A 10,213-nucleotide genomic window follows, 5' to 3' on the forward strand; every position below is an offset into this window, starting at 1 on the left:
CTAACCGTATTACCAACGACGATACTGGTCTTTGACTGACATTATTATTGTTGCTGTTGTCATATTGAATTACCAACCGTTCTTGCTGTTTGAAAACGGGTACTATGACATTGACGTCGTCATCTTGATGACGGGATTGAACAATTTGGATCATTCCTTCATCCATCAGACGCTGGATGTCCCTTTTTACTACAACACACCCTCTTGGGTTCACACTACAAACAACACAACCATCATGGTCATGTTCACAGTCACTCACCAAACAGATATCCTTGTGTATCTGCACCAAGGATCTTCAGATAAACCGGACGTCATAAACCTTTAATTCTCCAAGACAACCGTCCACCATATTCACTAAAGAGTTCCCATGAGCGGGCAAAGGGTTCGCTTTCACATTTGGTGCGCGGTCCTCAAAGGACATCATACCACTCTTCATAAGCTTTTGAACCTCATACTTCAATGGATAGCAAATTTCAATATCGTGTCCGGGTGCTCCTTGATGAAAAGCACAACGGAGCGCAGGTTTATACCACCAAGGAAGTGGTTTTGGGATCTGCGGTGGGTTCCTCGGTTAAATTAGGTTCTTGATAACTAATGAGGGATACAACTTTGCATATGACATAGGAATTGGGTCAAAAGATACCTTCTTCCTCTCAAAGTTCTACTGATGATGATTGTTGTTGGTATTGTTGTTGTTGTAGGTGTTCGTTCTTTGTTGCGGTTGTTGTTGTTAACGTTGATGTTGTTGTTGTTGTTGAATTGGTATTGCTTATTGATTAGAAAATACCGAAATTACTGATGACACTTGATGATGATGATGTTGACGGGGTGGTGGATTCCTTTTAATCTGAGGCCTCCTCTGCCTCCCACTGATTACTGCGTTGGTCTCACTATCCTTCTTCTTACCAAAGTTGCTACCATATCTCTTGCTTGTTGACGCCTCATCTCTTGACAACCGTCCCTCACGGACTCCTTCCTCAAGTCTCATCCCCATGTTTACCATTTCAGTAAAATCACTGGGGGCACTAGCGATCATACGTTCATAATAAAATAAACTCAGAGTTTTCAAGAAGATCTTTGTCATTTCTTTCTCCTCCAAAGGAGGAGTGATCTGGGCAGCCAACTCCCTCCATCTTTGCACGTATTCTTTAAATGTCTCTTTGTCCTTCTGAGACATAGACCTCAGCTGGTCTCTATTTGGCGCCATGTCCACATTATACTTGTATTGCTTCACAAAAGCCTCTCCCAAGTCGTTGAAAGTGCGAATGCTTGCACTATCCAACCCCATGTACCAACGGAGTGCAGCACTAGTCAGACTATCTTGGAAGTAGTGAATAAGCAATTGATCATTGTCGGTCTGAGTAGACATCTTGCGGGCATACATCACAAGATGACTGAGCGGACAAGAGTTCCCCTTATACTTTTCAAAGTCAGGAACTTTGAACTTCCCTGGGATCTTGACGTTGGGCACTAAGCACAACTTAGCAGCACTCTTTCCAAATAAATATTTACCTCTCAACGTCTTCAATTCCTTGCGCAGCTCAAGAAACTGATCTTTCATCTCGTCCATCTTCTCATAAACATCCGGACCCTCAGACGGCTCGGAAAGATAGATGGTATCCTCTATGCGAGGCAAAGTGTGCATAACGGGAGGTGGCATGGACATGACTGAGCTAGATGTCGGCATGGAAGCAAATATAGGCGCAAAGCCTTCGAGCACAAAGTTGGGCGGCATTCCCCACGGAAATCCGGTAGGCATATTCGGCGCGAAATGGGCGGTAGCAGCAGGCATGGTAGAGGTAGTCACATCTGAAGTAATAGTCCTCGTGGGAGGAGTTGCAGGTGTTGCAGAAGCTTGGTTCTGAGCAGCAAGAAGTGACTCCATCATGGCAGTCAGACGGGCGATCTCGTCCTTCAGCTCTATGTTCTCTTGCTCCAAATGTTCCATGATTTTCAGATGATTGGCTCGGGTATTGTACTGGTGAGTCATCTTGGCTAAAGCATAGAAGAAACACCAATCAGACATCTGGCGAAAACCTGCTTATGCAAATGATGCATGAAATGCAATGCTTGATTATTTTTATTTTCAAGGAACTTACTATATCATTTGCAAATATATAATATTTTAATGGCAATTGCAACAATTTGATATGACCAAAAATCTCTTTTTATTTATATAAATTGGAAGGATTACACTGAGTACAATTTCAGAAACCAAAATAAAAAGATACAAGAGAAAAGGAGACTAGTCATCCTAAGGACCCCTAACAATAATGTCAGAAGATCTGGCTGAAGGTGCGTACTTCCTTCGAATGCGACGGATCTCGCTCTCAAAAGAAGCCTTCATCTGAGTCTTCTCGAGGACAAGCTAATCAACAATCTTCTTCCAAGCAACGGAAGGTTGAGGCATGCTAGAAGATGAAACCTCTGGCTCTCTCTGTCTCTTCATCACTCGGTCTTCAAGTAGCTCAATAAGTGCATCTTTATCCTTAGACTCCAACTGCAACTCTTCATGCTTCTTGCTCAAAGCATGGAAACGCTCTTCCCACATGTCCTTCTCTTGCTTCATCTTGATGAGCGCGTCTTCCAACTTCTCTACATCTTGGTTAGGGAGAGTTAATGGCTCAACCACAACCATAGACATAGGTCTTTTGCAAGGATAAGGCATCTTCAACTCCATAGCTCTCTTCTTCACCCAAAAAGTGTAAGCTTCCAAAGCTACACAATTGCACGGATCAAGTTCGGATCTTCCTTTCCTATGCACATTATGCCAAGCATGAACAATCTTCTGCTTCAAATGTTGGGGATCTTTACCCTCTTGATAGAAAAGACCTTCTAATAACATGTTATTAGGTTTGTCTCTCAAGGGGAACCCAAGTTAACGACGAGCCAAAGAAGGGTTGTAGTTAATTCGTCCTTGTGTACCAATGAGAGGCACATTAGAGAACTCACCACAACTATCAATAATCTCCAAACTACTTAAAGACAGATCATACCAAACTATATCATCATTAGTGAGAGACATAACTCTCTGAGACCACCTTAGACATTATTTTTTCTCCACAAAAGAAGGTGTATGAGGCAAGTGCGAAATAAACCACTTGTACAGAAGAGAAATACAACAGACAATCGGTCCACCACATTTTAGAATTCCTTAAATGCAAAGAGAAATACATATCACCCAACAGAGTAGGCACAGGATTCCCAATCAATAAAGTTCTAATGGCGCTAACATCAACAAAACTGTCAATGTTAGGGAACAAAGCTAATCCATAAATGAGCAACACAAAGATAACTTCAAAAGCATCCACACTACCGGCTTTAGCAAAGGAAGTAGCTTCCTTGATGAGGAAATCAAATGGCAACCCAAATAACCCTCCTTTCTTCACCCAATGGGCCTTTATCTCAGACTTCTTCAAGTGAAGAGCTTCAGCAATAATACTAGATCGGGGAATCTCCTCCAATCCACTAAAAGGCACTCTGCTAGAAATAGGTATCCCCAAAAGATGAGAATACTCCTCCAATGTAGGCACAAGCTGAAAATCTGGGAAAGTGAAACAATGGTAGAGAGGATAATAGAACTGCACTAACATACTCAGAAGTCCTTCAACCACATCAGCAGACAAGATGGACAAAAGCTTCCCATGATGTTGTTTGAAATCCAAGGAATCTAATACAAAAGATGTTAACTTCCTCAACTCTTTCAAGTCGGGACATCTGAAACTGTACTTCTTAGTGTTCCTTCGTCCACAATCCATGGTCTGAAAATATTTGTAAATGATACCTTAGTTCCTTGAAATTTTCGTGTGATGAATGTTATAATACGCATGAATGCATGAATGCAACAATCACAAATAAGGGATCACACACAAGGCAAACAAAGGTCAAGGGATGAATCAAGTCATTGTCAAGATCAATCATCCATTTTGGTGGATTATGGTTCACACCTTATCAACACCGAAGTTCCATTGATATTGACAAGACTTGATTGGATCAACCAAGAATCAAGGGCTTGTTGCAAGTCACGAGCATGGAGTCTAGGTAAGAACCATCCCAAAGGAGTGAGATAAGGATAAAACCCTGTAGATCATGTTCTAAAAAGCCACCAAGATGGGTTAAATGTTCTAAGGTCCTTAGCTTCTCGGACCCAATTAGAAATATTAATGCCTAACCATAAATACTTGTGTGACATTTAAAAATCCAAAGAGGTCTCCACCGAGCAGATGGATCCCAAGCCAACTTGTTAAGGACTACTCCACACAAGTCGAACATGACTATACCATCCTCCTATCTTAATTGCACTCAAGTTTGGGTTAGAACTTATCTTACCACTCAGAGATCACCAAGCACAACAAGCAGATTATATCACACATACATATATACAAACATCACATATATACAAATATATACACATAAAAAGTAGGCTAAACCCACTGGAGACTACTCCCCAGCAGAGTCGACACTTAATTTATGTAGCGGTAAATTCATGATCATCAAGCTATTGACAAGCTAGAGATCAAATAACAAGAGTCGCCACCACGCTTTTATTGTTTCCAAGGGAAAAGGGAAAAAGTACGAACAAAACCTAAAAAGTAAGAAGTTTTCAAATCAAATCTAATAAAATGTCAGAGATTACAGGTAAGGGGGTTGGTTACACAAAGGGAAGGTGTTAGCACCCAAAGTGTCCTAGGTACTCCTAGGGAGCCCTTTTTGTGTGCATATGTACTTGGTATAAAGTGATGTTTACAAACAAATAGAATGGGGGGATGAGAAAAGAATTCATTAATTATATTTTTGTGTTTGACAAGACCTTCAGTCTTGTGCCTACGTACCAACATAAAAATGAAGGATCAAAACCTCGTAGTTCGTGACACAAATTTCAAAGTGGATGCATTACTTTTAACAAAGTTTAAGTTTGAAAGGCACAAAGGCCTAAAAATGGTTTGAATGAGTTAGTTATTTTTGGCTTTTTAAAAGTTTAGATCAAGTATAGTTAAATTTATTTACAAGCTTGATTTAAGAAAAGAAGTTTGAAAATGCAATGGCATAAGGCCAAAGTTTCTATCCTTTTTTTGCAAAGTGGTCAAAGTTTAGAACAAAAGTAGTTCACACAAAGAAGATTTTGAAAAATGGAGGGAGAGATTTTAAAATTAAAGAAATAGGGAGAAGATGAAGAGACTATCCTATGTACAAAATTAAAAGTTTAGAGTTGAAAAGATCTGACCAAATGGGTAGCAATCCAATAGACAAGAATGTCAATAGAAACCCAGAATTCCCTTGGACTTTTAGAATTAAGCAACACACAAATGCACAATTATATTATCTTGAAGATCAAGACATCAATTAAGATGGCCACATCCAAGCTTATCCATTCCATGATCTTCTCCAAAATAGTCCATGTAACAGATGAATTCCACAAGTCACAGGTTCAAAATAACAGCTTCACAATGATCATGTTGTAGATGAACTTAGACACGTCTTCAAAGATGTATCAGATGAATTTAAAATTGCAAGCACTTGGTTTCTCAACAAGTTGGCATTGGCCAAGTCCTTTAGCATAGGAAGGTTGCCTAGATTCTAAGTCCATTTTCCAAGATCAAGCCAACAATCCACACAAAAGTCTTTTAGGGTTTTTGTTATTATTATGTACATTAATGGTCAAACACCACACAAACAAGCAAAGTATACATGTTGAAAAGTATATCTTCGGCAAATATTTTTATATCGTATCCACAGAGATTGGTTGATATTACCGCCATTCTATAATCCGATTTGTTATAAGTTTAGAAAGTAACAAAGTTGTTTTGGTTGGAAAATTATCTTGTGAGTAAATGTCACTAAAAACAGTAAAATGTTTTTAATCAAATGTAAAAGCTTGGCAAGATTGGAGTTCACTATTTCAAATGCTTATGATTCCTTATGATAACTATATAGATTTAAGATTATTGATGATGTTCAAGTATCCTCTCAAAGTCATTTATGTCTAAATGATATTGTGATGATCACTATATTGATCCTTAGACGATCTCTCCACCTAACTATCAATATAGCAATATTTAATGTTTAATACCAAAGAAGAGTAATGAATAAATCTATCTCTACAACTTATTCACTACTTGAAAATCTGTTTTATGTCAAGACTCAAATAATCTCTTTCAACAACTACTCAAATCTGGTTTTCAACTTAGGGCAAAAACAGTATTCAATACATCAACAATCTTTTTCATATATATAAATCAAATGGAATACATAAACAGATGAGAATAGCTACTACCTCCAATCTTGACAAAAGGGAGTTTAGCTCCTCATCATCATTATTACAAAGCAGAATGTTAAAGAAGAAGAACCCTTTTTTTCTCCCTTACAAAAATATCTTAATGTCAATGTGTGAATAATAATGAATGCCCTAGAATAATGTATTTTTCTCTACAAAAAGGGTTGACATTTCCTTAATTGATCATTCTCATCCAAAGCAGAAAAGCTATTCCAAGGCAGACACCAAAATGGCAAGCAGCATTTCCTGAAAGACAACACTTTTGGCCCTTAATCAGCTTGCTGGATTCGCAGCCTTCGCGGCGCGAAGGCTGTTCGTGGCGCGAACTGATGCTTATCCAGCTTCCTTGTTTTGCAAGCTTCATCCAAGATGTGGTGTTGCATTCCAAAAGCTCTTTCACCTAAAAGTTCTACAAAACTAACAAATATGTGAAATAACTATTCAAAACAAAGTAAATTAAATCTAATTGCATTTATACAAATTAATAAGAATAAAAGTGTGTAATTACATCAAGGTTTGGTAAAAGGGACCAATAAAATGATATAAAAAGTAGTACTAATTGGTCCCTAACAACTCTCCCCAACTTAGCATTTTGTTTGTCCCTAAACAAAAGTTTCCACCCTCACAACCAAAGCAATGACACAAAAGATTGGAACAAGGATTTATCAAGGACATTCAAATGGTTCAAAAGTGTTTGGCAATTTTTCTCAATCCACCTATCTCAATTCTAGACAAAACATGAATAAGGAAAATGGTTGAGTGCAAAAATCATTCCAATGAATTCAAAGCCATATATGTCAAAATTGAATCAAACTTACACACACATCATAATAATGATGAATAACATGAAGGGTTACTTTCACTCATCCAAGCCATTAAATCAACAACAATTCAAATCATGCGGTTATCAAAACAAATACCAAATCATGTGAAAAATGAGAATCAAGAGGTCTTTCAAAGGTTGTAATGTGGCTTAGGTTACAAGAAAGGATGTGATTAAGAGAATTCGACAAAGTTGCCTATCCTAAGGGAGCATTCCCGAACATTCAACTCTACACAATTCCCTTTCTTTGACCCCTATCTTTTTTCTTTTTCTTTTTACATACACACAACCATGAGCATTTTCTTTGCTTTTTTTTTTTATCAATGGTTTCAAGGGTGATTTCTTTTTCTTCTTTCTTTTCAAATATTCACCCTTTCATGAAAACTCACTTTTCCAAGTTTCTAATCAACTTTTCACTTTACTCTCCCCAACTTTAGACTCCAAAACCAAATTTATTCAATAATGCTCCCTACTTAGACATAAGCAAAAGGAAAAATTTGCAAACAACTCGGTTTGAGGTTTCAATTGATACGAAAGAAATTAGGATTCATTTATTCCAAAAATTTTAATTGATTTTACAATGATCAATCAAATGAATCCTAAAATAAGCTCAAAGGGGTTTAACTAAGGATTATTCCTCACAAGGTTAGTTGATTCAAACTTTTTGGTCAAGTGGTTTCTCTCAACAAACAATGTCTCTATCATTTTCAAAATTTTTACACAAAAATAGATTGATGTATGATTTAGCATGATAAGAATGAGTTGAAATAATGCTCGGTTTCCCGCTATTTAGTGTACAATGGAAAGTTTCCTCACAATTGGTTAAGTCCTATTTTGATTCAAAAATGACATAAATTTCAATGAGTTTATGATATGGAATTTGCACATACCATCAAACTACTCACGTTAAGTCTAGAAAGCGATAAAGTGTACCTTGAAATGCCGACACTAATTCTTATCATCACCACTCGAAGTGTCATATGCTTCTCTCTTTGCGAACATTTCTTGGTTGTTTTAAGCTTGACTTAAGAGTAAGAACAATTAAAAAAAATGTTGGTAAACCAATTTGATTGTAACACACTTAATTCTCAAATAATATTCATGCAATTATCAAAACAACTAGCAAAAATAAAGTGCAAAAATAAAGTTTTGGTGAACTAGAGCCACCCAAAAGTACATCACAAATTTCCAAAAACAAAAACAAAACTAATACAAAGAACTCAAAATGAAATAACAACAACTTCTCAAATTCACTAACTCCTCAATCCTCTTCCTCTTGGCCACCACCTACATCACCAAGGACGTCCTCCATCTCATCATTAGGATCTGTACCACCTCCTGCTCCCCCCATAAAATCTAGCCTGCCCTCAGGCCAATTAGCATAAGCCACATATTCCGCCTGAGACGAAAATGTGCGGGCTTCTGGTGCAAGGAATGTGTTCTGGAACTGTTGCTGCATGGCATCGAAAATAAATGATTGAGACCTCCTAGAGGCCTCAAAGTTCTCGCAACAGTAATTGGCAAACGCCATCTGGTCAAAAACTGGAGTAGTGTGGGGTTGGGGTCGGGGTCTGGATGACGAAGTTCCAGGTGCTTCGGTCCTATCATTTTGGTTTTGTAAAAACCTATTCAGATATGCGTCATTGATCACACTGGTGATAGAGAAGTGTACTTCCTCTGGAATGGTAACATTCACCTGACGGCAAAGTCCCATGATCAGCCCTGGGTATGCGAGCACACCTGCTTTACCACCGAATTTGGTTCCACTTAAAACCATCTTTCTCATTTCTTCCGCGATGATGGATGCTACATCCACAGATTTCCTAACCATAATGCAATATAGCAAACACCCTACGTCTAGAGGAATCGTGGTGGTGTGGCTCCTTGGCCGAATATTACTCAACAGAAGCACAAGAAAAGCCCTAGCTCCCAGATTGAAATTTTCTCTTTTCCAACATTTTGGATGGCCTTGATCATTGAGGTCAAAGGATTTTCCACTAATGCACAGGGTAGCATTTACTGCTTCAAGATTTCACCTATTAGCTGATTCTATGGTACGGTACTCGCACCGCTCGCCCTCTCCAAGAGTTAGGGGATTACCCAGATATGAATTAATGGCATCCCTTCCAAAGGAAACAATCCTGCCTCTTACCCTTGATCGGTAGATGAAAGCTTTCCCCTCCTCTTGATGCATGGCATTTGCATAAAATTCCCGAACGATATCATAGTTGATTACCGCTTCTGGTTCACACAGTTTCATCCACCTTCGTCGTTCAAAAGTTGCAACCACACTATGATAAGTCCCAGTTGGAGCTAAACGGATGAACCTCTCTGGCAAGATGGTTCTCTTGATTAAGCTCTCGAATCGTGCCTCGTGTTCATCGCTTATGAACCTTCTTATTGAACGGGATTGAGCGGGTGCCATGGTTTTGGTTCTTTTTGACATCTGTATTCAACATCAGAGCAACCACAAAACAAATATGGAGAGTGTTAGCAATCAATCAACATAAAAACATGGCTCTGGAATTTCCCAGTTCGCGGCGCGAACTCTGCGAACCAGGAAATCTCCAAGAGCTTCCTAGGGTTCCAAAAATGGGGAAGTAATCTACTCCCAACAGTCAAGGTTTCCAAGTTTATCCTAATCCTAATCTAAATCAAACATGCATAGTGATTTCAAGAGGCAATCTACAATTTTTTTTTTCAATTTCTAACCAAACCTAAATGTAAAACCCAAAAGGGATTGGAAAAGAGAAATTGAGGAGTACATACCTTTTGAAACACTAATTCTTTGCTAGCAATTGAAGATTAGGAATTTGGGAAATGAAGATTTGCAGTTTTTGGTAGGTTTTTGAGAGTGGAAATGAACGCGCGGCAAAGTTGGCGTTTGAAAAAGTGTTGAAATAAAAAATGAAAATAACCTAACAGAACTTAAGTGATTCTATCACGCACTGTTTGCGGGGCGAACAGTGTTCGCGGCGCGACCTGAGACTCTTCATTCAGTTCGCGGGGAGAACTGTGAAAAACAGAACCCCAAATTCAAAATTTTTAACAAAGCTGAAAATCAACACAACAGAGAAAAATAAAATGCAAACTTACGACGTTGGGTTGCCTCCCAA

Source organism: Lathyrus oleraceus, chromosome 7 (assembly GCF_024323335.1).
Source record: "Lathyrus oleraceus cultivar Zhongwan6 chromosome 7, CAAS_Psat_ZW6_1.0, whole genome shotgun sequence".
In the NCBI taxonomy this organism is placed as follows: Eukaryota; Viridiplantae; Streptophyta; class Magnoliopsida; order Fabales; family Fabaceae; genus Lathyrus; species Lathyrus oleraceus.